The following is a 27,825-nucleotide window of genomic DNA, read 5'->3' on the forward strand; positions in this document are numbered from 1 at the left end:
TGATAAGACTCAGAGACAGGGCGATTGAAATATAAATTTGTAAGTTTTTCTAAGTGTACCTCATTACCACACACAATTCTATTTAAATCTGGATCTGTTAGATTCAGATGGCGTTCAAAGTCTTGGTAATAATATTCACGTAGGGTAGGCATGACAATAAGATTTATGGCAGGAAACCCAAAGATGGCACTGAATTCCTCCGGCAGGGGATAGATTACATCGTAATCGAATTTAAAACAATGTGTTTCTAGACTCCAGTAGTCTAATGCTGCCCTAAGAAAATCATGTTCAATCGCTACATGTCTGAGGGCTAATAAACCCCTAACATGAAACAATTCCAACTCTCTTTTGTCAGCATTGGTCAAAGAATAAGACCAGTCGCGCAATGTATTCTCAAAATTATGAGACATTTTTATTGAAATATGATATTCTAATTATTTTGTGTTTCGTAATTATGCATATCACGAATATACTGGTCCTATTTTATAGCAAAAACGCTCGGAAATACTCAGAATCTATCTTTCTATACGCGTAAACCAAACCGTTGTAGAATACGCGCACCGTGACACGGGAATTCCCACCGTGTCACGGGAATTTATGTCGCGACACGACAAATTTTGCCGTGTCACGGTGTACAGTGCCGTGTCGCGGTGCTCACGCATTTTCTTTTTTTATCCTTTTCCTATATCTATCCGCAATTTTTTTGTTTTATCTTCACCGTTTATTTTTTTAATTATGTTTTTCTAGAGTTTCATTCCTAATAAAATTCTCAACTTTTTTTTATTAATATTTTTATTAATATTTTTATCAATTTATTTTATTTTTCATTACTTTATTATTATTTCTATTCATCTTTATTATTTATTATTTTATTTTATTATTTACTCTTAAATCTATTATTATTATTTTATTTTTTCTTTCTTTGGGGAAGTTGTAAACCTTGTCCCCCATTCCATACTTTTTTATTTTGGAGGAGTTGTAAAACTTATTCATTTTTTCTTTTCTTTTTATTTTTTTTTTCTTTTGGGGAAGGTCGGTACCCTCCACTTACGTTTTTTCACGTCATACACAATCACACACAATGAGTCTCAAGCACACACTAATACACACTAATAAATACATAAACTATGAATAATGTACAAAATGAGTCATAATAAATAAACAGCGTCAAGTGTCATCACAGTATGTACAAATAAAGACCATCGGTCAAAAATCTGTAGAACTAGAAGAGTGAGGATCAGTGTCATATCCAGCCTGTGAATATGGGAGCAGTTAGCTAAAGAGTCCCGCCATCATCCGGGTACGTGGAGTAGTATCCCTACTAGTCCCAATAACTTTAGTAGCAGTCAAACTCAAAGCAGGACCCGTCCAACTAGAAAACGGTGTAGACTGACTCCAAGAAGTAGGAAGCGTCAGTGGAGGCATCGTCCCATACACTGGAACTGAAAACAAGCCTGGCATCGGTGGAGGAAGCGCCCCAGACGATGGAGCTGAGTTTAGGCCCTGATCCACATGAGTGATAACTGGCCTGAACACAGCCTGTGAAGACTGTGAAAACGATTGTCGCTGTCGCTGATCCTTAAAGTGCTGGAACGGCTGGGAAGACTGAGGCTGCTGCCACTAAGCCTCCTCAAACGGCAGAGAAAGCTGAGGCTCCCGATGAGACGGAGAATGCCGATGAACCTCAGGAGATCGTCTGCCACGACTAAGCTCTCCCACGTCCGAGCCTCTATGCCTCGAGCGCGAGCGAGACATCCGTCGCTCCTGAAAGACACAAGATCAAAAGATGTCAATGGTGAAAGAGAGAACAAATGGTAAAAATTTAAAAAGTGAACATACCTCAAGAACATCGCTAGAACCAGCTCGACAACTCGCACCACGCCGAAGCTTGATGATGTAGTACTTCAAAGCGTCAACCAGCTTCATGAAGCCCATAATCTCCGAGTGAGTAGGCAGAGAACAAAGCAAAGAGAAAAATCAGTAACAAGCGGTATTAAAAAGGATGAATAATGTATCAAAATCTTATCGGCTCAAAAAGATCAGGCAAAGACTTTTGCGCCTGTCTGAAACCCTCTGGCGCGACAGAAATATGGTCCTCAGTAATACCAATCGGCCTTGGGTAGCGGACAAATTGAAACGGAATCTCACTCCTCCCCCAAACGGCGAATAGTCGTCTGAAAATACGATCGAATAATCAAGTTATTCGATGGTTTAAACAGAGACTAGCAACAAACTCTTCAAAAGAAATCATACCTCAGGAAGACGGGGTGGAGGAGCCAAGGAGGGAAACAAGTCCTGCGCATAATCGACCTCCATACGCACAAGCTCCTGCCAAGGAAAAGTGTAGCGCTCTTCCCTGTTTATCAACTCCCTAAGCTAGCGTGAGTCCAGCATCGACTCCGGTGGAGACAAGGGCACCACAAAGCAATCACCACTGTGCTGACGAATGACACGCTCCCCTAGATACTAGACAAAGCGTCCAGTACCAACCAAAACTTGCAATGAAGCGCCGAAAAACGTCAAGATAGAAAATAACAGTTACGGAAGTAATTCTTACACCAACAGAAGAGGTGCCTCGGCGTAGCAGCCCGCGTAGCGCAGAGACAGACTCCACTCGTGACTCGCCTCGGTCACGCCAGCTGGCTCCGATAGGGAAGTCATGAACCACTCCATGACGCCGTCGAGGGGCCAATTCCGGAAAGTACTCATAGATCCATAGCTGCAATGAAAAGTAATCTTTCAGCACATGAGGCGAACAAATTAAAACAAAACAAGAAGAAGAAAGGATCGTCACCTCTACGACTCTCCATAAACCGTAAACAGTGACAGGGGACTGGTCGTTCAGCTGCCTACACCCATTACGTAACGACAAGAGAAGATCAGCATATCCAAAGCTAGCCCAGCAAAAGGATCCTATCTCGCTGATCCCAAGAAAAGAAGGAAGGTAGCAAACGAGCACACGCGAACTCCTATTAGGAGAAAGAGTCATGGAAATAAGAATCAAAATGAAGATCCGCACTCGCTGCTCAGGTGATGTCTCCTCCATGTCAAAACCACTGGCCAGAACATAAGCCAACTCTAATCGCCCGCTCCTCGGACCACCTCGAGACACCGGCTGAGTCCTGATATGCTGAACGATAAGACCTAACAAATCGGCTGCCTCAATCGCCCCCTAGAAATATCAGACATATGCGCTACGGCCCGGTCAGTAAAGCGTAGACCACTGATCATGCTAAAATCAAGAGGGGTCACTGTCATCTCCTGAAAGGAATGGTGTCCTTCGAACAAGTGTATTATTCTAATAACGGGTTCAGAATTATTAGAAAGCTAATATATTCAGTAAGGTCAAGTGATCGGAATGCCTTGATGGAGGCCGCTTCCGATCAGTAATATTAATATAATTAATATTACAGCTTAATCTTGACTGAACCCTTCAGGTCACACCCAAGCAAAATATACGAACCGACTCGACGAATTAATTCGGAAGAAATTAATTCGTCGCCCGAGTGTTAAATATTTAGACGTCGGTAATTTGAGCTTGAAGCGTCGAAACCGATCGTCGGAAGTCGAGTCAAAAATAATAAAAAGACGAGACGCGCAAAATAATAATAAATCGACCATATTCCCAAAATACCCAAAGCATCTGAATGCCCCGAGCATCCGAATGCTAGGGGCAAAAATGTCCAAGCATAGGTGGCTAGCAAGCGCACCAAGCCGAGCCTAGCATGGCTGGCTAGGTGCGTGCTAGCGCACCGTGCTAGCAGCCACGCATAGCAGCAGCTAGCAGCCGCGTGCACGTGGTGCGTGCAGTAGCTAGCAGCCGCAAGCTAGGCGTGCTAGCAGCGCACGCACTAGCAGCCACACACAGCAGCAAGCCCGCACCAAGTGCGTGGCTTGCGCGCACATCAGCAGCCTGCATCTTGGTTTGGGGCTGGGCTCGGGCTGGGCTCGTGGCTGGGCCATAGGGCCGGTCACTATGGGGAAGCTTGAGGAATGTGGGAGTAAGTGGGTAAGGACATGTGGCACAAGGAGAGTATTGAGTGGGGACCAAGTATGGTCCCCTACTCTCCATGTGGTCCTTACCAACCCATTTCACATGGTAATGCCACTTGTAGATTTATTATTAGTTTGCAATTTTAATTTAATTTAGCTTTAAATTAATTTGTGGAATTTCATGATCCCACATTGATGGGATAGAAATTCCCACTCATACTTTCCTCTATAAATACCAACCTTGCGATTTAGAGTAAAGTGCTTGAGTGGGAGTTAGAAAGAGCATTCCATATTTTGAAAAAACTCTTAAACTCCATTAACACTTGGGTTTTGGTAGGACCTTGCTAACTCCAAGGTAGCAGACCTAAAAAGTCGTGTTCGTCCTTTGTGGGTGGATACCGTTGGAGGCACGGCATTTGCGGTGCTCAAGGCTTTCAAGTAAGAGCCCGTTTTAGGAGGGCGAAACTCGCTTCAAGGGTATGATTCGTTCTTCCTTTTCTTGTGTTTATTTATTTATGCTTTATGGTTTTATTAGTTACGAGTGGTTCCTTGGGTCGGGGTTGTTTCCGCGGTGAGTCGGACTCACCAAACCCCAACATCTCCCCCAAGCAAAGTGAAAAGTGTTGGTAGTATCCTAAAAATACTCCAACAACGCGCGAACGACTGTCGCGCCACAACCCCGGGGGCTGCGAAACCTTACATTCGCCCAATAAAAGTCTACTAGACCAACAGATTCCCACAAGGCGTTCGTAACAGGATTCCTCGTGATAATCCCATGAAGTCGAGGAATCAAATCTCCGGCTCCTAAACCGTGATGGCGAAGCGTGCCATCGACTATGCCGGCAAGTGGACAATGTGAAACGTGGTTCTCACGACAGAATACCAACTGCTTTGGTGTCCACGGAGGGGGAGCCCACCTACCCCTACCCGTAGAGGGTCGAGGCTCAGACTCTAAGACGTCATCATCCATACCCTCGGGAATCGTAGGGGTGTCCTCCCGAAAATCCTGACGCCGGCCATAAGTGGAAAGATCGCGATCCCGTCGTCTAGGCATGCTATTACAAAAATAAAAATCTAAATGCTTAGCATAATTTCCTAAGTTATTTAGTTATTTATTCCAAACACCTTAACGGTTATTGCAAGTTGCATTTTCTATTATACGCTAAATTTTTACCTCAAGGCTAAAAATTAGGAAAATAATGGAATTATTTCTAGTATTTAGTTTCTCCATGACGAACTAATACTATGTTCTCCTAATTGCATGATACTATGTTCTCGATGACAATGTAGTACATACACAACACAAAACATGTTTCAAAATTGCACGAAAACAATTGATCGACGTATCATGGCATATTTTACAAGATCTATAACCAATATATCATCATTTCAAGTGCAAAAGAACAATATGAACAACAAGAACACCATTTCACACAAGTAGTACCAAAAAATGGTGATTTGCTCAATTCTTCACCAAATCACGCAATTTTTGTCTCAAATCGCTCAAAAACACGCATACATACATATACAAGCTAATTCATGCAAAAAAAATTCAACATAAAACCTCAAAATCAAAAATCCCCAAATTGATTTTTTAAGGATTTTTACATGAAATTACTCACTTAAAGCAAAATTTAAGACAAAAATCAAAGGAAACTTACATGGATCCTTGTGGAGAATCGACAATGAAGAAAATAGCAAAAAAATTAGGGCAAAATTGATGAGGATTTGAGCTCCAAAGATCGAAAAACCGTGAAGACAGCAGTACAGGCCGCCGCGACACGGTTAGTCAAAGCCGCGACACGGTTTTTATGTCCCGTGTCACGGTAATTCTGGGAAACGGCGGAGCTCCGGCCAGCAGCGGAGAGCATCGGAACAGCAGCAACAACGAGCAGACGAGCAGTAGCAGAGGAAAAATAAATAAAATAAAATAAAAAAAAGAAGAAAGGGGCAGCAAAACCGCCGTGTCACGGTGACAAAAATCGTGACACAGTAAACACGGTCGTCCGCCGGTGCAGCAAAACCGTGGCACGGTATTCTGAGAAGCTTAAAATAAAAAAAGTGGAGAGGATAGAGAGTAGAAGAAGAAAGGAAATGGCAAAAATGGTGAAGAGCAGGTCAAATTGAAAGACAAAAAGCATCTCGTTACAGTGTAACAGTAAAGTATTGACGTGGCGCACGTGCATTAGAATGGTCAAAAACACCAGTTGACGAATTTGCAGCCACAAAAATTACCGTGTCACGGGATGTTACTCCGCGTGACGGGGACACCGACCGTGTCGCGGGATTGGTTCTTCGTGACACGGTGGTCTCGCGAGTGTCCTGCACACTCCTTGAAGCTATCATCGAATATTCCTGGCATTTTGACCAAAATTGTACGATTTTCCGCACAAATTGGACAGTTAATTTTTTCAGTAAAATTACGCAGAAAATTTTAACTGACATTTAAAGGGTATCAAAATTACTATTTTGCCCCTAGCAAGCATCAAAGTCAATTTGTCGACGTTTTAAACACCTAATATGGTTGGATTGTCGACTTAAAGGTGTGAATCATCTGCGGCCCACGTCCGGGGATAATCGAACCATCATACACTTGCAAATTTCAGCTATTACATTAGTTGTCGGCTTTCCTCAAGTATGGAAAGCGTTATCGGTGGATTTTTCTTCAAGGATAGAAAATCTCCAAGTCAGTGACAAGGAAATAATCGTGTCGTTGAGCGACTACACCTAAATCAAATGAATTTATAACGCTCTACCGACCTAATACGTGTATAGGGTAAATAGAGGGGTCGAACCACAGGGAGAAATGCTTAAGCACTGCATTCATTACCTAGGGTCTAAGCTATCTCGGAACAAGAAGTGTGAATAACTAAAAGGTTAAACTAAGAACGAAATGGATTAAGATTAATATAGCTAGGCACCAAGGGAAATGGGTAGGTAAAGTTGACGCTTGATCATGCAATAACAAAGTAGCATATCAATGGTAAACTAAACATGCATGAATACCGAAGTAAAGGGGTCCAATATAACCGCCTTCCGGGGTTAATTGGTTTCTCCTAACGTAGCCTCTATGTTTCCACATTAGAACCATATATTAGAAGGTGCAAACAAAGAATTACCGATAGTAATGAATCTCAACTAAGTCAACTTCCGTTACTTGTTAGTAAAGACTCATCTTTGATCAACTAACAATGTGCACTTGCAAGAAAGACCAAAGAATATCAAGCATGCAAAGACTTTAATCACCATTAACATAACCCCAACATTATAAGCATGAACAAATAGCAACTACACCATCCCCACACCCTTGGCTAGGTGACTACTCACAAATCATATTGAAAACAATATCAATCATCAAATCAATAAGCATCAACATGATTAATAAGCAAAGAAGAAAAATCAAAGCAAATAAGCAAAATAAAAAACAAAGGTAAAGAGAAAGAGTAAGAGATTGCTCATTAATTGAAGATGAAGGTCTACAAAGGATTGAACAAACTCTTTCTTCAAAATCCAAGTTCATCAATGAAGAAAACCACACTTTCTCTCTCTACCAATGAAGACTAATAGTGTTTCTCTCTCTAGATTAAGCTAAAAATGTAGAAAAATTAAAACTAAGTTAATCTCATATCTCAAAACGTTCTAAGATGGGACTTATATAGTCCGTACAGAGCCAGCTGATAAAAGGAGAGGTCCGACTGAACAATGGGTAGGTTCGGCCGGACTACAGGGTAGGTTCGGCTGGACTATAGGGTAGGTTCGGCCGGACTACAGGGTAGGTTCGGCCGGACTACAGGGTAGGTTCGGCCGAACCATGGGTAGGTTCGGTCGAACCTCCCTGATCCTGGTCTGGTCGAACTCCTGTGGTTCGGCCACTCCTGCAAAACTGCCAAATTTCATCTTGTCCCTGCCTCGACGTTCGGCCGAACCACTGAGCAGGTTCGGCCACACCTTCAGGAGGTTCGGCCGAACCTCTTCTGAATCATGCTTCCTCCAGCTTCCCTTGAGCTTAGCTTCCTCCTCTTGAAAATCCGGATGGTTCCTACAAAGCATAAGCATGAAAATCACAATAAGAACAAAGCGAGAAGACTAAGAAAAGGGAAGATAAAGGAGAAAGAAAAGAAGAAGCAAAACTAAGTAAAAATGCTTAGAAAAAGGGCCAAACAAGTGCAAATGAGGGGAGAATCCTTAGAGAAAAAGGATAAAAGAGTGCCATAAATGCCACTCATCAAAATCCCCCACACTTGCCTTTTGCTTGTCCTCAAGCAAGGAATACTAAAACAAAAAGACAACACACACAACAAGCATAATATGACAAGGGCTAAGAAAATCAATCAAGCTTCACGATGGGAAATGCTCCAAATGGACTCTAATATAGGGACATGAATCAAAGAATGCTTACTTTTCTCAACTCAAAGAGGGGGAACACGTTCTAAGATGCTCATGGTTGAAGGAGACAAACCTAAGCTAAGCGTAGAGAACTAATGATTTCATCCTCTGCCCTAGCTCCAACCAAGATGGTCCGCGTTCTCTCCACTAGCTTCAAATCATCCCCAATTTAGATCCTCATGATTCCTCGAGGGAACCGGAAAAAGAAATTTTATGTGGATTCATAAGGTTATCCCGACATCTCAACTATGCACACTCTTTCCATAGGGTTGAAATCTATCTCCCTCCACCGTTCTTTGACCGCACTCCTCCAAGTCCAAGGGTCTTAACTCGGGTTGTAATGTCATGGCTAGGGGTTAAGGTTGGGAATTAATTTGTAAATTTTGGTGGAAAATCCTAAGTGAAGCAAAAGAGTGGCCATCTCTCAAGAACAACCTAAGAATTGAACCTAAATTCAAATTACAACCTTCAAAACAAAATTTCACAACATTACTTCATTTCTCTCATCATTTTCTCTTTCTTTTCTTTTTTTTTCAACTCTTCTTTCTTCTTCTTTTTTTATTCTTTTTTTTTTCTCTTCTCTTTTTTTTTTTCTTTTTTTTTCTTTTTGTCTTCTTACGTTGCATCCTTCCTCAAAAAATTTTTGCAAATATTTTCTTTCATGAACAACTTTCAAAATCTCACTTGAACCAATATTCACAACTTTCTTGCCCTAAAACCAACACTCTCGAATTCGAACCTCAAAAGCTAATGCTTCACTAACTACAAGGGTTGGTAGAACATAGGCCGATAGGTTTGTAATATGGCTAGATCAAGAAAGGAGAATGAGGCCCAAATTGGTTAGCAAGTGGGTGGATGTAAAAATGAAAACCAAATTTGTAACAAAACACAAAGAAAACAAAGAAAAATGAGAAGAAATGCCCTCTTCCTCCTTTAAAGTTGTTTGGTCACGATCTCGGGAGCTAAATATCAACACAAAAATTAAGACATGCATAGTTAAGGATCCAAAGCGCCGCTCACAAGAATGATGAAGGCTAGAACAAATGACGCTCACACGGGATAAAAATAAGCAAATACCAACCAAGGGAATCCTATTCACTACGGAGAGCAACACCATCTTACCACTTTCCCGTGAACTAGGGGGTTTAAACGTCATCAAAAGTTCTAAACCGGGCTACCTTAGCTTATAACGTGTCTAATTCAACCTTAAACATTCTTAAACCGTGTAAACCCTCATCAACTAGGAAGGTAAGCATTCAAAGTCATGTCATAAAAAAGGCACACAAATTCTCGAATCCAAATGAATGAGCAAATCCACATAAAAAATATTTCAACTTGCCATAGTCATGCTTGTTACACAAAAGAGAACAAGAAAAAAACACACACAAAGGAGGAAGAAATTTAAAAGGTTCATAATCGAGGCATGTAAATCAAATAAATCCCAATCGACATACAAGTGATCGTTGATATCAACATCAACGATCCCAGGTTCCTTGGAACCAAAATCAATCAACCTTGAACCATTCAACTCTTCCTAAACTACACCTAAACTAAGCACTCAAAGAAAAAGAAAAGAAAGAGAGGAAAGGTCTCACCGAATGCCGCTTGAAAATATAAGACAAGGTAATATATCCAATCTCACCAAGGGAGCTAGTGTTGCTCCTTAACGTCCTACATCTCCGCTTCAAGCTTCAATAAAGATAAGCCAAACAAAATAAACTACAACAAAACAAGAAAAGGTTAGAAAACAAAGAAAAAGACTAAAGAAATAAACAAAAAGAAGAAAAAATAAATAAAAAGCTATCTACAAAGTTCGGATTAAGGGGATTTTGATTTTCGGGAAATTTGGATTTTTTTCTCGGGAGCATCTCCACCTACAAAAACTCAGGAATCATCAAAGAAAATCATCAGAAAATAGCAAAAATAATAATAAAACATCATCATCATCATCACAACAACACATCAATATCATCACAACATCACCATCTCATCACATCACCATCACAACATCACCAGCATCATCACCACCGTCACAACGCCACATCAATACCACAAGGCCACTATCCTCACTATCCTCCTTATGTGCAAGCAACTACCCTACCACTCTACCTTCCTATGTACACTTCAACCAACCAAAAGGACATCCTCCCCCACACTATTCTTTTGCTCGTCCCGAGCAAAAGTTACAAGCGAGAAGATAAGGGGGGGAGAGGGAAAAGAACCCTCATCACTGGTTATCATCTCCTCGCCCCCTAGGTTGAGGGGGGTTATCGGGATCAAACCCGGGAGTGTCCATGAAAGGGTGGAAGGGTTGGTTAAAGTGCTTATAGGGCCACCCTTGGGCACCCCAACCACCATCAAAAGAAGCAGGGGTGGATGTGGATGCCGGGTCATAAGCCGGATTACACCCACCCGGACGATAGGGGTCGTATGGGGGGGGGGGGTGCCAACGCGTTGGGTAGGGTCGATGGGACCTTCCCAATAGGCGTAGCAAGGGGGGGTGGGGTGTTGAGGGTCATAGGGTCCCCAATGATTGACCGGACCCTCTTGAGGAGGGTGGTAAGGGTAGCTCACATAGGGCGCTTGAATGCCCGCTTGCACAAGATTGTCATAATTTTCCCTCGCGTAGTACCCCCATTGCTCAATGGAAGCTTGATTGTATCGACGGATATCATCGAGAGTACTACGAAGGGCATTGAAATCAAAAGGAGGAATTGAAGAAGAAGAAGATGCCACACCTCCCCCGCTAAGGGGGGGAATGATTTGCTTTTGATGGAGGACCGGTGGAGGTTGAGGAACTCCACCCTAGGCTCTAGTTCGCCTCAGCTCATTGGGGATGTTTTGCTGAGGGATCTTCCATTTGAGAGGAGCGTAGTGGTCCACCGTAGTGTAGTTGAGGAAGCGGCTATGACGGAGGGCGCTTATGGAAAGAGCATATGGAGGGAACTCGTCGGTGAGCTCTTCTCGGGTTTGGTGCACGGGTGGGAGCAATTCAATTTGATCTTTGTATGCTCCATTCTTCAAAGAAAGAGCAATGATAGTAATCATGCCACCCATAAATATCTCATCACCGAGACGGTTATCCCTAGTATCCAAGAGCCGTTGGATGAAGGTGGATGAGCATTGAAATTTGAGCCGTTGAGGATTATCGGCCAAGAATAGGTAAGCAACCTCGTCTTTTACCATGGAGCCGAGGTTGGCTCTGAAGAACACGGCATATTGGAGAAGCCGTACAAAATACCTCAAGGCTATATGAATGATGTTGTTGACCTTTGAGGTATTGGTTTGGAACCTATCCTTGTTTGTGATACTCCTCCACCACTCTTGCTCGTTGTAAGGAATGCGATGAGATGAGGTCATTTTGGAAGGGTTATCAAGGCCGGTGGCGTGCCAAAAGAGATCTCATTTAGATCACTTTCCGTTAGAGAGTGATCCTCGTTGAACATTCTGAAGTGAATCATGAGTTGAGGATCCTCATCGACATCTTCCGGCTCAAAAACTTCCTTGCGAAGAGAGGCAAGGAATTCCAAAGTCACACGCTCGTAAGTGTGAGCGTGGAGGTGAATGAAGTCACCCCATCCAAAGTTTTGAGCCAACCTTGTCACCTCATCCAATATTCCCAGCTTCCTCAAAGTTTGAGGGCAAAAGAATCTTGTAGACCGAATCGGACGCTTGACGGGTGACTCATAGATGGGCCAAAATTGCTCGTCCGAAGCAATAATGCCATGATCATTGATGCCGGGAGGAGGTGGGAATTGTGGTCCTGAAGATTCTCCCACCCACTTCCTCTTTGACTTTTCTTTTCCCTTGCCGAACATCTTGATTCTACAAATTCACCAAGAGCATATCATTAGAACAAATTGATAAGAAATGACATAAGAAGCCAAGTAACTAGCCAAGGTAAAAGTGTATGCATGAGAGTATACAATTCAAGGCATGCATGAATACATTTGAACCAAGGTTTGAATAAGAATTCCTATGTCATTCCTATATTAGTCCTAACAAAGTCTAGGCGAAATTTGGCATGATGTCCCCTAATTTTCATGATATCCATTCATCAAACCATAAAAAACAAACCAAAATAATGAATAACAATCTCCAACAACATCCAACTCATGCATTTCTCAATCATAAAATGGTAACATGAACACCCTAGTATGAAATCAACAATCTTAAGCAAAGACATTGAGATCAAAATAAAACCAAGTTAAACATGCATAATCGTCATAACAACGTGTTCTACTATCAACAACCAATCAATTGCAACAAGTCAATCCAAAGAACCACATGAATCAAACAAGTTATTACTAACAATTTCAAGAATACCACAATTCATACTTAAATATGTAAAACATGGTAAAACTATAAGAAATTAAAGAAATAAACTTGCAAAAGCTAGGAAAAACATACCACAATTGATTGGAAGGAAGTAAAAACCCAAAAACACCAAAGCACTTAAACCCTTGAAATTGGGGAAAATGGAAAGATGGGTTTTTTTGTGAGGAATTTTTGGCGGAGATTGTAGAAATTGAGTAGAGGATGGAAAATAAGTGAGAAAGGGTGAAGATTGGAGTGATTTTGATGGAGATTTGAGGTCTTAAGGGGGGGTGTAATGGAGGTTTAGAGTGAGAAGGAGAAGAAAGGTGTGGGTGACGAAAATGGTAGTGAGGGTCACGAAAATTCAGCAGCATAAAAATATGGCAGCAGTAAATTTTTTTTTCAAATCTGAAGAAAGGTTCGGCCGAACTAAGGGTATGCTCGGTCGAACCACAGTGAAAGTTCGGTCGAACTCCCCTTTGGTTCGGTCGAACCATGGCCAAAACTCAATTTTCTGAAATCCTGGCAAAAAGTTCCAGCAAAATCGCAAAAATAGAGGAGTGACCGAACCTGGAGAGAGTTCGGTCGAACTACAGAGCATGTTCGGTCGAACCTCCCAGGGGTTTGGTCGAACCTATGCTGAAACATCAAGTTTGCAAATTCTGGCAGAATGTTGCTGAAATTTTCTAAAAATTGAGGAGTGACCGAACCCAGGAAAGTTCGGCCGCACTACAGTATAAGTTCGGTCGAACCATCATTAGGTTCGGTCGAACCTGCTGCCAGAATGCAAAATTTTTGTTCTTGGCAAAATGTTGCCATAAATCCTTGAAAATGCTGCAGTGGCCGAACATAAAGTGGTTTGGCCAAACTCCCATAAAGAATCACGCAAGTAAAAATAGTCCTTAACACACATCTAAACACCATACAATCATGCTAGATGCAAAGCATATCAAAAACCCAAGCACAATCAAAACTCAAAAATCCCAACAATCCAAAGTTGTAGATGGAAAAATAGAAGCCACATGAAAAGAAAACGTAGAAAAGGGTTAGAAACTCAGGTTTCCTCCCGGAAGCGCTTTTGGTTAACGTCGTTAGCTCGACGTTCCTTGAGTTGATCAAGGAGGGTCAAATTGACGATGCACATCAAGAAGTGTCACAGAAATCGGTTCATCACTTGGGAATCCTTCATAATAGGGCTTGAGACGGTGACCGTTGACTTTGAAAGGAGAGTGGCCATCTTGGGAGATTTCGTAGGCTTCATATGGAAACACTTCCGTGACAATGTACGACCCACTCCACCTTGACCTAAGTTTGACCGGGAAAAGCTTCAAGCGGGAGTTGAATAGGAGGACTTTTGGCCTTTGAAGAATTCCTTCTTGACAATTTGAGCATCGTGCCAATCCTTAGTCTGCGCCTTATACATGCTTGCGCTATCGTAGGCATTCATCCTCAACTCCTCTAACTCATGTAGCTCTAGAAGCCTTTGCTCACCCGCACTATGGAGATCAAAGTTGATTTGCTTGATTGCCCAATGCGTTCGATGCTCCATCTCCACGGGAAAATGACAATTTTTCCCATAGACAAGCTTGTAAGGAGTGGTCCCTATTGGAGTTTTGAAGGCGGTCCTATAAGCCCATAGTGAATCAATGAGTTTGGAGGACCAATCCTTCCTCGTCCTAGAAACCGTCTTCTCCAAAATCACCTTGAGCTCTCTATTGGTGACCTCCTCTTGACCACTCGTTTGAGGGTGGTAAGCAAGCCCTCGCTTGTGAGACACCCTATACTTATCAAGTAGTCGAACGAAGGTGTGGTGCTTGAAATGAGATCCCCCATCACTAATTATTGCTCTTGGAACACCAAATCTCGGGAAGATCACTTTCTTGAAAAGATTGACCACCACCTTAGAGTCATTCGTTGGAGAAGCCACGGCCTCCGCCCACTTAGACACATAGTCAACGGCGACCAAAATATACTTGTTCCCATTTGAAGAAATGAAAGGTCCCATGAAGTCTATAGCCCACACATCAAAAACTTCAAGCTCAAGGATGGGGTTTTGCGGCATTTCATCCCTTCTAGAAATATTCCCCATCCGTTGACATCTATCACAAGTTTTGACAAATATCCAAGCATCCTTGAATAGAGAAGGCCAAAAGAGCATAGATTGAAGGACCTTTGAGGCGGTCTTTTGAGCACTCATATGCCCACCACAAGGAGAAGAGTGGCACATATGGAGAACACTTTGAACCTCGTCGTTGGGGACGCATCTCCTCAACAAACCATCGACCCCTCTTTTCAATAAAATGGGATCATCCCAAATGTATCTCTTGGCCTCGTGCTTGAGTTTTCGACGTTGTTGCGAAGTGAAATCCGGCGGTATGGCACTACAAGCTAAGTAATTCACAATATCCGCATACCACGGCTCTGATTTCACTTCAAGGACATAAAGCACATCATCTCTTAGAGCGTCCTCTATTGGCAAGCCATCATCTTCAAACCTTGCACCGCCCAACCTTGAGAGGTGATCCGCCACCACATTCTCGGCTCCCTTCTTGTCTCTTATCTCATAATCGAATTCTTGGAGGACTAAAACCCATCTAAACAACCTTAGTTTAGCTTCCTTCTTCCCTATTAAATATTTGAGAGCCGAGTGGTCGGTATACACAATTGTCTTAGAACCAATGAGGTAGGTTCTAAACTTCTCGAATGAATGGATAATCGCTAGGAACTCCTTCTCGGTAGTTGTGTAGTTTCGTTGGGCATCATTGAGAGTTTTAGACAAATAATGTATGACATGAAGTTTCCCATCCTTTCGTTGTCCAAGAACCGATCCAATGGCCTCGTCGCTTGCATCGCACATGAGCTCAAATGAAAGAGACCGATCCGGACCTTGGACAATAGGAGCGGTGCAAAGGTCTTCTTTCAACGTACAAAAGGACTTATGACAAGCATCATCAAACACAAACTCCTTATCTTGTTGCAATAGGGATGTGAGAGGCTTAGCCATCATTGAAAAATCTTTAATAAAGCGCCGATAGAACCCGGCATGTCCAAGAAAAGACCTCACTTCCCTCACGTTGGTGGGGGGAGGAAGTTTTTCGATGACCTCAACCTTGGCTCTATCCACCTCAATGCCGGCATGGGAAATTTTGTGCCCAAGAACAATCCCACTTTCCACCATAAAGTGGCACTTTTCCCAATTCAACACGAGGTTAGCCCTCTCACACCTTTCTAAGCAACGAGATAAATTAGATAGACAATTTTCATAGGTGGCTCCTCCAACGGAGAAGTCATCCATGAAGACTTCTATCTCATCCTCAATCATATCACTAAAAATGGACATCATGCAACGTTGGAATGTTGCAGGGGCATTACAAAGCCCGAAAGGCATCCTACGATACGCATAAGTACCGTAGGGGCATGTGAAAGTCGTCTTCTCTTGATCCTTGGGGTCATCAAGGAAACAATAGAAGGAATGCTTTGTAAGCCTTTCCAAAATTTGATCAATGAACGGTAGTGGAAAATGATCTTCGCATGTACTTGTGTTAAGTTGGCGATAGTCAATACACATGTGCCAACCGCTAACAAGTCTAGTGGGTACTAGTTGATCATGATCATTTTTCACTACCGTCATGCCCCCTTTCTTAGGCACAACTTGCACGGGAGATACCCAATCACTATGGGCAATTAGGTTAATAATTCCCGCATCAAGAAGCTTAGCCACTTCCTTCCGCACAACCTCTTGCATGGAAGGGTTAAGCTTTCTTTGCCTTTGCCTAACGGGTTTGGCATCTCCCTCCAGATCAATTTTGTGCATACATAAAGATGGACTAATACCTTTGATATCATCAATGGTATAACCCAAAGCTTTCTTGTGTTTTCTCAAAACATTGATCAAGAGGGAGGTTTGCTCATCCGTTAGGTTAGAATTTACAATCACAGGGAAAGACTCATCGGGACCAAGAAATGCATACCTCAAGCCCAAAGGTAGAGGTTTCAAGTCTACCTTTGGTGCTCCCTTACCATTGGGGCTCTCTTCTCTTTCTTCAACTTGAAAGAGGTCATGAATGTAAGGAGCCTCTTCTTCCATGCTCGTGCCCTTGCACTCCTTCTTGCTTTCCTCAAGAAAATCCTTATAGAATTGTATGTCTTCTTTGTGAGTACCTATCTTTGATTCATTCAACAACACACTTTCAAGAGGATCATTAGTAGCATGCAAGTGGGAGCGAGAAAATTCATTAAGAACGGTATCAAGAACATCTACCCTAAAGCATTCACCTCTTGAGGAGGGTTGTTGCATGACATTATTCAAATCAAACTCAATAGAATCCTCTCATCCTCATCCATCTCTAGCACATAGAAATCCACGGGGAATGTAAACTTTCCTACCCTAAGGGGAATGTCCTCAACTTTGCCCATGGGGAACTTAACAGAACGGTCCGCTAGTTGGAGAGTAATGTTAGTGGGAGAGAGGGTTCCTACACTAAGCTTTTGGTAGACGGAATAGGGCATAAGACTCACACTTGCTCCTAAATCACACAAGGCTTTATCAAATTCAATGCCATTGATAGAACAAGGGATGGAAAAGTTACCCGGATCTTTCAATTTGGTAGGTAGTTTGTTGGAAAGAATTGCACTACAATTGGCGGTCAAACTAACCGTCTCACACTCCCTTCTCCCACTCAAAAGATCTTTCAAATATTTGGAATAGTGGGGCATTTTCTTCATAGCATCAACAAAAGGGACGGAAATATGCAAATTCTTAATGACATCCAAAAACTTTCCAAATTGGGCATCAAGTTTAGCTCTCACAAATCGTTGTGGAAAGGGTAACTTCTCCTCTCTAGGATGGCGATTTAGGGGCAAGGGGGTGGCTTCTTTTTCCTTAGGCACCTCAACATGTTTTTCCTTTTCAACACTCAATGGCTCATTGGGTTTTTCACCCTCATTCTCTAACTCCACCTATTCTTGGGGTTCTTCCTCAATTAAAGGGTCACTCCCTACTACCTTCCCACTCCTAGTTGTCACGGCATACAAAGGTTTTGGGTTGACTCCTTGACTTGGGATGTGAGAAGAAGAAGAAGAAGAAGAAGAAGAAGAAGAAGAAGAAGAAGAAGAAGAAGAAGAAGAAGGGGATGAATTAGATGCAAGTTGAGCAATTTGGGTCTTAAGCATTTTCATATGAGCATTGGTTCGTTTTTGGGCCTCTTCATATTTCTTTTGATCCTCCTCACGCATTTTTAAAAGAGCATCTAATTTAGCCATCACGGGATCTATTGGAGGGGCTTCAAGTTGAAGAGGTTGTTGAGGTGGAGGAAGTTGGGGTTGATGGAAACCCGGAGGCCTATTAGTTTGGGCATAATTAGAAAAAAATTGGCCCCTATTGCCTCCGGTGCCTTGGTTAGGAACATTGCTTTGTTGATTATTTCCCATGTTACCTTGGTCACAAAAATTTTTATTTTGATGGTCATGGTATCGGGAATTAGGTTGTTGGTTTTGATTACCATACCCCCTTTGGTTAGAGTAGGCTCTTCCATTGAAATTGGAAGGGCCTCCCCCACCATGGTATTGGTTATCATAACAACCACCACTTTGGTTCCAACCACGGTTTCCACCTTGATTCCAATTCCCCATTTGATTGGAGTTTGGCCTAAAGTTTCCTACATTTCCCATTCCAGGAGCAAAATTCATAGCATTGACATTTTCCATATTACAATCACGTTCATGGGAAGGGGGTTGAACTTCACAAGCATATACACAATGAGAGGTATCATGATCATAAGTTTCACAATTAGAACAAAACATGCATCCTTGGGGCATTGTATTGTAAGAAGAGGGGGAGGAAGTATCCATACCATTGCCTCCCTTGGTTGAAGGGGAGGTATTACCATGAGGGTTGGACCTTTCTTTCATTAATTAATCCATTTGCTTGGTCATTTTGGAGATTTGGGTAGAAAGGTTGTTGATTGCGTTGGCTTGCTCCAATGCATAAACACCCTTGCTAGAAGTAGCATCCCTTTCTCCTTCGTACCAGTCATCATAGTGCTTTGCGGCCTCCTCTATAATACACTCCACTTCATGCTCTCCTTTGTTCATGATTGTACCACCGGCCGCGGCGTCTAGGCTTGTTCTTCCTTGAGGTGTGAGACCTCCATAGAAAGTGTGAATGAGTTGATACTTGGGTATCCCATGGTGTGGGCATTGACGTTGAAGCTCTTTGTACCGTTCCCATGTCGCACTTAGAGACTCACCACTCTTTTGGCGAAAACCTTGAATCAAAGACCGAGCCTCGGCGGTCTTCCTATGGTTATAAAACCTCCTCAAGAAAGCCGTAGTCACTTGGTCCTATGTTGTGAGAGAATTAGGGGGCACCTCCTTCTCTAGCAATTCTAGACCTCTACCAATTAGCGAAAATGGAAACATTTTGAGGCGAATATATTCTTAAGTCACTCCATTGGACTTTATTGTGTCACAATATTTCTCAAACTCTTTGAGGTGCTCATGAGGACTCTTAAACTTTCCACCCGAGAATTGTTTCCTCTCAATCAAGGCAATCAAATTAGGCTTGAACTCGAAATTGTTGGCTTGAGTAGTAGGAGTTAGGATCCCACCTTGCGCTCTAAAAGCTTCGGGGGCCCCAAGACGACTCAAAGGCGTATTCTCTCCCATTTTAGAACCTTCTTCACTCTCAAACTTATAGGTTGAGAAAGGGTTGATTTCTGAACTCGAAGATGATTTAGGGCTATCTAATTCTTCACTAGAGGGTGAAGAGGGTGGAGTATCTTCTAATTCTCTTACTCCTCTCGTTGGAGTGTGGGAATTTCTACTCCTTGCTCTTGATTCTCTTCGAAGTAGGGACAAAGACCTCTCTAGCTCTGGATCGATGGGAATCAAAGATCTTGAGCGGGTTCGTCCTCTGTTCATACAACAAATCTAAGAAGAACGTAAGCACTGACAAGTAACAAAAGTAGAAAACACTAACAAATAAAGATGAGATAGTCTCAAACAAGCAATAAAATAGCAATGGAAACCGTCTCCCCGGCAACGGCGCCAATTTGACAAGGCAATAATCGTGTCGTTGAGCGACTACACCTAAATCAAATGAATTTATAACGCTCTACTGACCTAATACGTGTATAGGGTAAATAGAGGGGTCGAACCACAGGGATAAATGCTTAAGCACTGCATTCATTACCTAGGGTCTAAGCTATCTCGGAACAAGAAGTGTGAATAACTAAAAGGTTAAACTAAGAACGAAATGGATTAAGATTAATATAGCTATGCACCAAGGGAAATGGGTAGGTGAATTTGACGCTTGATCATGCAATAACAAAGTACCCTATCAATGGTAAACTAAACATGCATGAAAACCGAAGTAAAGGGGTCCAATCTAACTGCCTTCCGGGGTTAATTGGTTTCTCCTAACATAGCCTCTATGTTTCCACATTAGAACCATATATTAGAAGGTGCAAACAAAGAATTATCGATAGTAATGAATCTCAACTAAGTCAACTTCCGTTACTTGTTAGTAAAGACTCATTTTTTATCAACTAACAATGTGAACTTGCAAGAAAGACCAAAGAATATCAAGCATGCAAAGACTTTAATCACCATTAACATAACCCCAACATTATAAGCATGAACAATTAGCAACTACACCATCCCCACACCCTTGGCTAGGTGACTACTCAAAATCATATTGAAAACAATATCAATCATCAAATCAATAAGCATCAACATGATTAATAAGCAAAGAAGAAAAATCAAAGCAAATAAGCAAAATAAAAAACAAAGGTAAAGAGAAAGAGTAAGAGATTCCTCATTAATTGAAGATGAATGTCTACAAAGGATTGAACAAACTCCTTCTTCAAAATCCAAGTTCATCAATGAAGAAAACCACACTTTCTCTCTCTACCAATGAAGACTAATAGTGTTTCTCTCTCTAGATTAAGCTAAAAATGTAGAAAAATTAAAACTAAGTTAATCTCATCTCTCAAAACGTTCTAAGATGGGACTTATATAGTCCGTATAGAGCCAGCTGATAAAAGGAGAGGTCCGACCGAACAATGGGAAGGTTCGGTCGGACTACAGCGTAGGTTCGGCCGGACTACAGGGTAGGTTCGGCCGAACCATGGGTAGGTTTGGTCGAACCTCCCTGATCTTGGTCTGGTCGAACTCCTGTAGTTCGGCCACTCCTGCAAAACTGCCAAATTTCATCTTGTCCCTGCATCGACGTTCGGGCGAACCACTGAGCAGGTTCGGCCACACCTTCAGGAGGTTTGGCCGAACCTCTTCTGAATCATGCTTCCTCCAGCTTCCCTTGAGCTTAGCTTCCTCCTCTTGAAAATCCCGATGGTTCCTACAAAGCATAAGCATGAAAATCACAATAAGAACAAAGCGAGAAGACTAAGAAAAGGGAAGATAAAGGAGAAAGAAAAGAGGAAGCAAAACTAAGTAAAAATGCTTAGAAAAAGGGCCAAACAAGTGCAAATGAGGGGAGAATCCTTAGAGAAAAAGGATAAAAGAGTGGCATAAATGCCACTCATCAGTCAGCTTTCCTTAAAGCATAGAAAGCGTTATCGGTGGATTTTTCTTCAAGTATAGAAAACCGCCAAGTCGGCTTTCCTCAAGCATAGAAGGTATTATCGGTGGAATTCTTCAAGCATAGAATAACACCAAATTCATACGTTGACTTTCCTCTGGCATGGAAAGTTACATCCGGTAGGTTTCTTCAGGCTTAGAATGCTACCAAATTCCTTAGTCGGCTTTCCTCAGGCATGGAAAGCGTTTCAACGAACGTCATCCGGTGGATTCCTTCAAGCATAGGAAACTACTAAACTCATTTGTCACCGATACACGTGTGTCAGATAAGCGTATTCTATCCTTTTACTCTTTTATCTGTGGAATTAACATTTTTCTGCAGGTATCGGCGTATACAGGGTGATTTAGGATCGCAGAACGTCTTAAATCTTTCTCCGTCCCTATCGGCTACTTTGACTATCGTTTTCGAAAGTAACGTTTCTACAAACTCAGTCAAAGTGGGGGCTTTTGTATACACCTAAAAATGTCTCCCCAAAACCAAACCCGATGATGAACAACCTTTCACTGCCACTATTGGTCGGGTTCAGTATTTAATCTCGAGAGTGCTTAAAAAATTGTATATAAGTAAATTTAACTTTTGAATAGTCCATGGATCAGTCTTGGTGTTTAGTAAAAGCATATTTTTTAATTTCAGCCCAAACTTTTTTAATCTTATTGTTTTATTATTTATTTTGGCCCAAACCTTTTATTTATTTTATTTACTTATTTTCTTTTTTTAGCCCAAATAATAATAAATCAGAAATGGCCCGAAATTATCAATCGGTACTTAAAATACCGAATGAAATAAGGGTTTAAAATGAATTTAGACGGGAAAACGGGCTAAAAACTCTCGCGTCACGGCAGTATTCTACCGTGTCACGATAAACTCTCTCGTCTAACGGTGAGAATCCCGTGACACGGGACACCTGATGTGACACGGGGTTTCCGTGTCCTTTCCGCGTAAACCCTTAACTCGTTTTCTCCCCCGTTCACTAAATATTTCCCGCATCACACATCTGTGCACCGTGTCACGGGAATGTTTCCCGTCTGACGGTGGGATTTCCCGTGTCAAGGTACATTTTGTCGTGTCGCGGTATATTTTTTTAGGGTTTTTATCTTTTTAGGGTTCCGTGTGTTCCCTAAGTACATTTTTTCTATAAATACCCCCTCATTTCTGATGTACGGGGCATCAATTAATTCTCTATTTTTCTCTCTTCTATGCTCTAGCCTAAACACTAGCCTACCCTTCTTCTTTCAAAATTCCTTCTTCAAGCACTCCAAGGAGTCCATACTTTACTCGTGGTTCTGTCCTTAAGCCAAGGCGTGAAAGGTAGAACTGTTTGAGGGTTTGTCCCCAAATTAATTCTATTTAATTGAATTTAATTTAATTATTGTGTTATTATTATTTCCTAGAAGTTACTAACTCGTTTATTATTTTATAGTTGCAAGCAAACAGAATCGAGTAGAGGCCAATACGGGTGAATGTGACTCCATGACTCACTTCGTACCATCATCCCCGATCCTCCTTTCGTGGTTCCGAACCACATGGAGTTAGTAATCTCATGGATTGTGAATGGGGTGTAACCTTCACGGGTCAATCGTTGTTGCCTATTGTTGTCCCTTTATTCGTGGTTGCCTTAAATGATCCGTGAACGATTTTCAAGTTCCTTAAAAACTTGTTGGCGTCTCCCTACTTTATTTGTGCCTAATCATATATGTCAATTCCCACTTCCTATGAATGCCAAGCATATTCACACATGCTTTAACGTAGGCGCACTTCGAACGACGCCTATAGGTAGGGACCGATCCAATTGGGTTTGAAATTCCCTCTTGGATCGTTTGATAGACCCCTAACCTCCTTTAGTAAAAAGTCACCTTCTTTTATATTTCTAGGTTTTACTCTTTTATTGAAATAACGCGCAATGCACCTTTGGTAGAATTGTACATTATGCAAAGCTCTTAATCGTCGTTTATCGAGGAATAAAAGATCTTCATACCACGCTCTTACCCATTCAGGAATGTTGATCATTGAGGCTAATTTTGCTAGCGCATTGGCAAATTGATTGTCATCCCTTGGGAGATTTTTAAAATCAATATGTTGAAAATGCTCGATGAGTTGCTCTAGGTGTGCTTGGTATAATATCATTGTGGAGTTCTTTATTTTTCATTTTTTTAATATATGATTTATAATCAAAATGGAGTCTACATATACCTCTAATTTTTGCATACCTATGCTAGCTGCTGCTTCTAGTCCAATAATGCACGCTTCACATTCTGCGGCATTATTAGTAACCTCAAAGTCTAATTTAATAGAGATTGGAGTATGTGCTCCCATTGGACTTATGAGTAACACTCCTACGCCACATCCTTTTTGATTGGACGCACCGTCGAAGTACATTACCCATTTGTCATCTTGTGTCATGAGAATCTCTTCATCCGGAAGATAAGTAGTTTCTGCACGACTTATTTGAATTGGATGTTGCGCCAGAAAGTCGGAAATTACTTTTCCTTTCATTGCTTTTTCAGGAATATATTTTAGCTCAAATTCAGCCAACATCACTAACCACTTAGATATCCTTCCTTGTATGGGTGGTTGTTCAAACAAATACTTTATCGCATTTTGTTGAGAAATCACATGAGTAGTGTGTGGTAACATATAATGTCGTAACTTTTTGGTTGCCCACACTAATGCTATGCTTTTCGTTTCCAAGGTGCTATATTTTGTTTCGTATTTGATGTATATCTTACTTATATAATATATTCCACGTTCGAATTTTTCTACCTGTTGTTCTAACATGGCCCCTGTGGTTGTGCCTGTAACTATAATGTATAGCCTAAGAGGTAGTTTGGGTACTGGTGGTGGTAAAATTGGTGGACTTTTGAGATAATCTTTGACTTTCTCAAAGGCCTTTTGGCATTGATCGTCCCATTCATGTTTCTCATCTTTTTTCAATTTTTTAAATATTGGCTCACAAGTCATAGTCAATTTGTTGATAAATCGACTAATGTATTGTAGTTTGCTAAGGAATCCCCTAATTTCTTTTTCTGTTTTAGGGGGAGGAATGTCAACAATTGCCTTTATTTTAGAGGGATTGATCTCGATGCCACGTGTGCTTACTATGTATCCGAGTAACTTACCAGAAATGACTCCGAATGCGCATTTTTGTTGATTCAATCGCATTTTATATTTTTTTATGCGAGTAAAAAAATTTGCGTAAAGCTTTTATGTTTCCCATTCTATCTTTGGACTTTACGATCATATCATCCACATACACTTCCATTTCTTTATGCATTATATCATGCAAGAGAGTCATAGCCGTTCTTTGGTACGTAGCTCCTGCATTTTTTAAACCAAATTGCATGACTGTATAGAAATACGTACCCTAAGGGGTAATAAAGCATGTCTTTTCTTCATCTTCTTTTTCCATTAAGATATGGTTGTAACCTGCGTACCCATCCATAAAGGATAACATCGCATTTTTAGCCGTGTCATCTACCAATATATCAATATGTGGTAGAGGAAATTCGTCCTTAGGGCTAGCTTTATTAAGATCCATAAAGTCGACACACATGCAAACTCGTCCATCCTTTTTAGGTTCTGTAACAATGTTCGCTACCCATTCTGGGTAATTACATACGCAAATAAAACCGATGTCCAACTGTTTTTGTACTTCTTCTTTTATTTTTAATGCGACATCAGGTTTCATTTGTCGAAGTTTTTGTTTTACTGGTTTAGAAGTAGGCTTCAAGGGAATGTTATGTTCGGTGATTTCCCTATCTATTCCAGGCTTGTCCCTGTATGATCAAGCAAACACGTCTTCTAATTCTTTGAGCGTCAATATCAGGGTCGATCGCTCTTCCGGATTTAGAGTTCAACCAATTTTGACTTCTCTCCTATTTTCGTTAGTTCCTATATTAACTATTTCAGTTTCTTCAACGATAGGGTTCTTTTGTTCTTGTTCATTCATTAATTCAACTAATTTATTAATGTTATCATCTTCATTAGATTGATTGTTATAGCATTCGAAAGATTCAAGAGAAGGCATATACTTGAAAATAGAGCTCATATTATTATCAAAAGAGAGTACATCAAGGGAAGAATCCTTTTTGGGATCTTCGACCTTAGAACTAGAAAATAAAGACTCAGTAATGGCCACAAGGCCTAGATTTTCAGCATCCCTAGAATCTACAATAGATTCATCGTTCGATTCTTCAAACATCTTCCCTTCACATGTGACGATCTCTAGTTTATCGCCTTTGTGATTGATCCATTTGAAAGATTTCCTCCATCCATGCTCAAAAGTTTCGTTTTAAGGGGTGATCAACGAGGTTGGGTTAAAAGCTTCATCTTGAATGGCATTTTGATTGGTTATTGTTGCGACATGATTTTGCTCTAGTCCAAATAGCGAGTGAAATGCTTGCCCATCATAGCACCCTAGAGTTGGGTGCTTTGATTTAACGATACTAAGATCGTCATCCAAAAAGTAGCAATCATGAAATATTTCAAATCTAGGCTTCTTGATTCCTTCCAAAACTAACGGTTCCGGAAAGTCGTAACATGGGTAATCTCCTCCCTCCCTAATGAATTGTCCATTAAGGGATTGTTGATAGGATGGGAGTGAAGTGATTATCCCTTTCTTATTATTGTCTCTACGTGCTTTTTTTTTGGCATAGTGAGACTCCAATTCTTCTTTGGTTGGTTTATTTCCCAATCCAAAGGAGAAACTCTTCTTTAGGATAGGAAGTAAGAGAGATTTCTTTATTCCTATTCCCAAAGGCATCCCAGGAAAGTAACTACTCTTGAGCAAGATGTTGTTTACTATCCGAGTGGAATATAGATCAAGCTTGAATGGTTCTTCCAAGTCTTCTTCCATTTCGATTGTGAAGATTGGCTCCACGGAAAATCCCCACATGTACTTTTCGTCATTATCATGGTTTATTTCTAAGAGTAATTGATCATTTATTGCTATTTTTAGTGGAGAAGCATATATAGTCATAGGAAGCCCTTGATAGTTCAACCTAATCATTTGATGAAGTGAGGATGGTATTGCACCAAGCTCATGTATCCAAGGACGTCCAAGTAAAAGGTTGAATGTAGGTTTTATGTCTATAACATGGGATTCAACCATCTTTTGAATTGGGCCTGTGGTAATAGGTAGATTAACAGTTTCACACACCAATCTTCTCGAATTTTCATATGCCCTTATGCTTTGTTTTGTTGATTGGAAATCTTTTTCTGGATTTAGGCCTAAGTATTTTTCCGTTCTTAATGGGAATACGTTTACATCCGACCCATTGTCTACCAAAGTTAGAGGGATATTGTATCCCTTGCATCCCACAGTTAAGTATAACGCATTGTTGTGGGTAGTGTCTTTTAAAGGCAAATCATCATTAGTGAAAACGATTGACTTGTCAGATTTCTCGCTAGTAAGTAAGCTAACGAGGTCTTGAGGGTTTGTGTCTATTCTTACAGACAAACCCGTTAGAGCGTTCATGAGAGAATTCCTATGTTCTTTTGAAGTACTTAGGAGTTCCCAAATACTATCATTCGCCTTGGATTGGCAAAGTTGTTTGACCAGTGGATCTTTCACATCAAGTGGAGGTGGTATTGTATTTTGTGTTTGACCTTGAGTTTGATTTTGTGTGGTTGAAGATCCATTTGGTGGTGGTGCTTTGTAGACTCGCCCACAACGAGTTAAATGATCTATCTCATTTGGGTTAGTCATAGGACTCATAAACCAACTTTCTTCTAGAGGCTTTGGATGTGCCTCCATTTTAAGATGCTCCATGAGTTGTGCATGATGTCATTGTTCATCTAAGGAGAGATTCGATAAATCTTGCGATTTTCCCAAGAAATGATCTCAATCAAGCGCTCCATTTGTTTCATTTTGCAAACAAGATGGAGGTGGGACGCCGGCATACTTAGAGACATACAAGTCTTGAAAGTCGTCGTCCCATAGTCCACATACTTCATTAGTTGCCCCTATGAGTATTGTGGATAGAGGTTCACCTATGGGTGTGATATAGTCCAAAGGATTGAATGTATCACTTCCCATATGGTCTTCATTGATGTGAAACACCCCTAAGGGGGATGCTTTATTGTTAGGTTTAGGCGTGGGAATTTTCCCATCGTTTACTAAATCTTGTATTTTGTGCTTTAAAACATAGCAATGTTCAGTATCGTGTCCAACGCCTCTATGATAAGCACAATCAGCACTACCATTCCATTGAGGAAACCTCCTTTCTAGTGAAGTGGGTGGTGTTGGCCCTGTTGGCGCAAGTAAGCCTTTTTCATTTAATTTTTCTAACAATTATTTATAGCTTACAGGAAATGGAGTAAATTTTCGCTCTTTTGTCCATCTTTTTCTAGGATCATCATATCCATTTCTGTTATTGTATTGCGTGGAAGTCGCAAATACTTCAATAAAGGATGATGCGTTATCATTCCCCTTCTTGTAGTTATTCTAAGTTTGATGATGATAATGAGGTTTGTTTGATTTTTCTTTAGCAAGATCATCTTCAATCCTAGTAGCCACAGAATAGACCTTTTGA

At 41.2% G+C, this 27,825-nt stretch overlaps 1 protein-coding gene and 1 non-coding gene across 2 annotated transcripts in view; one reads left to right on the forward strand and one right to left on the reverse strand.

Moving 5' to 3' along the window:
* Positions 1-27,825, reverse strand: part of LOC145624983 (plasma membrane ATPase 1-like) — a 90,949-nt gene that overhangs the window by 26,133 nt on the left and 36,991 nt on the right. The window lies entirely within an intron of this gene.
* LOC145626069 (small nucleolar RNA R71) lies at positions 18,878-18,983 on the forward strand. The gene has a single exon (XR_014110939.1). It is a non-coding gene; the product is annotated as a small nucleolar RNA R71 (small nucleolar RNA).

This window comes from Chenopodium album, chromosome 3 (genome assembly GCF_948465745.1).
Source record: "Chenopodium album chromosome 3, dcCheAlbu1.1, whole genome shotgun sequence".
NCBI lineage: Eukaryota > Viridiplantae > Streptophyta > Magnoliopsida > Caryophyllales > Amaranthaceae > Chenopodium > Chenopodium album.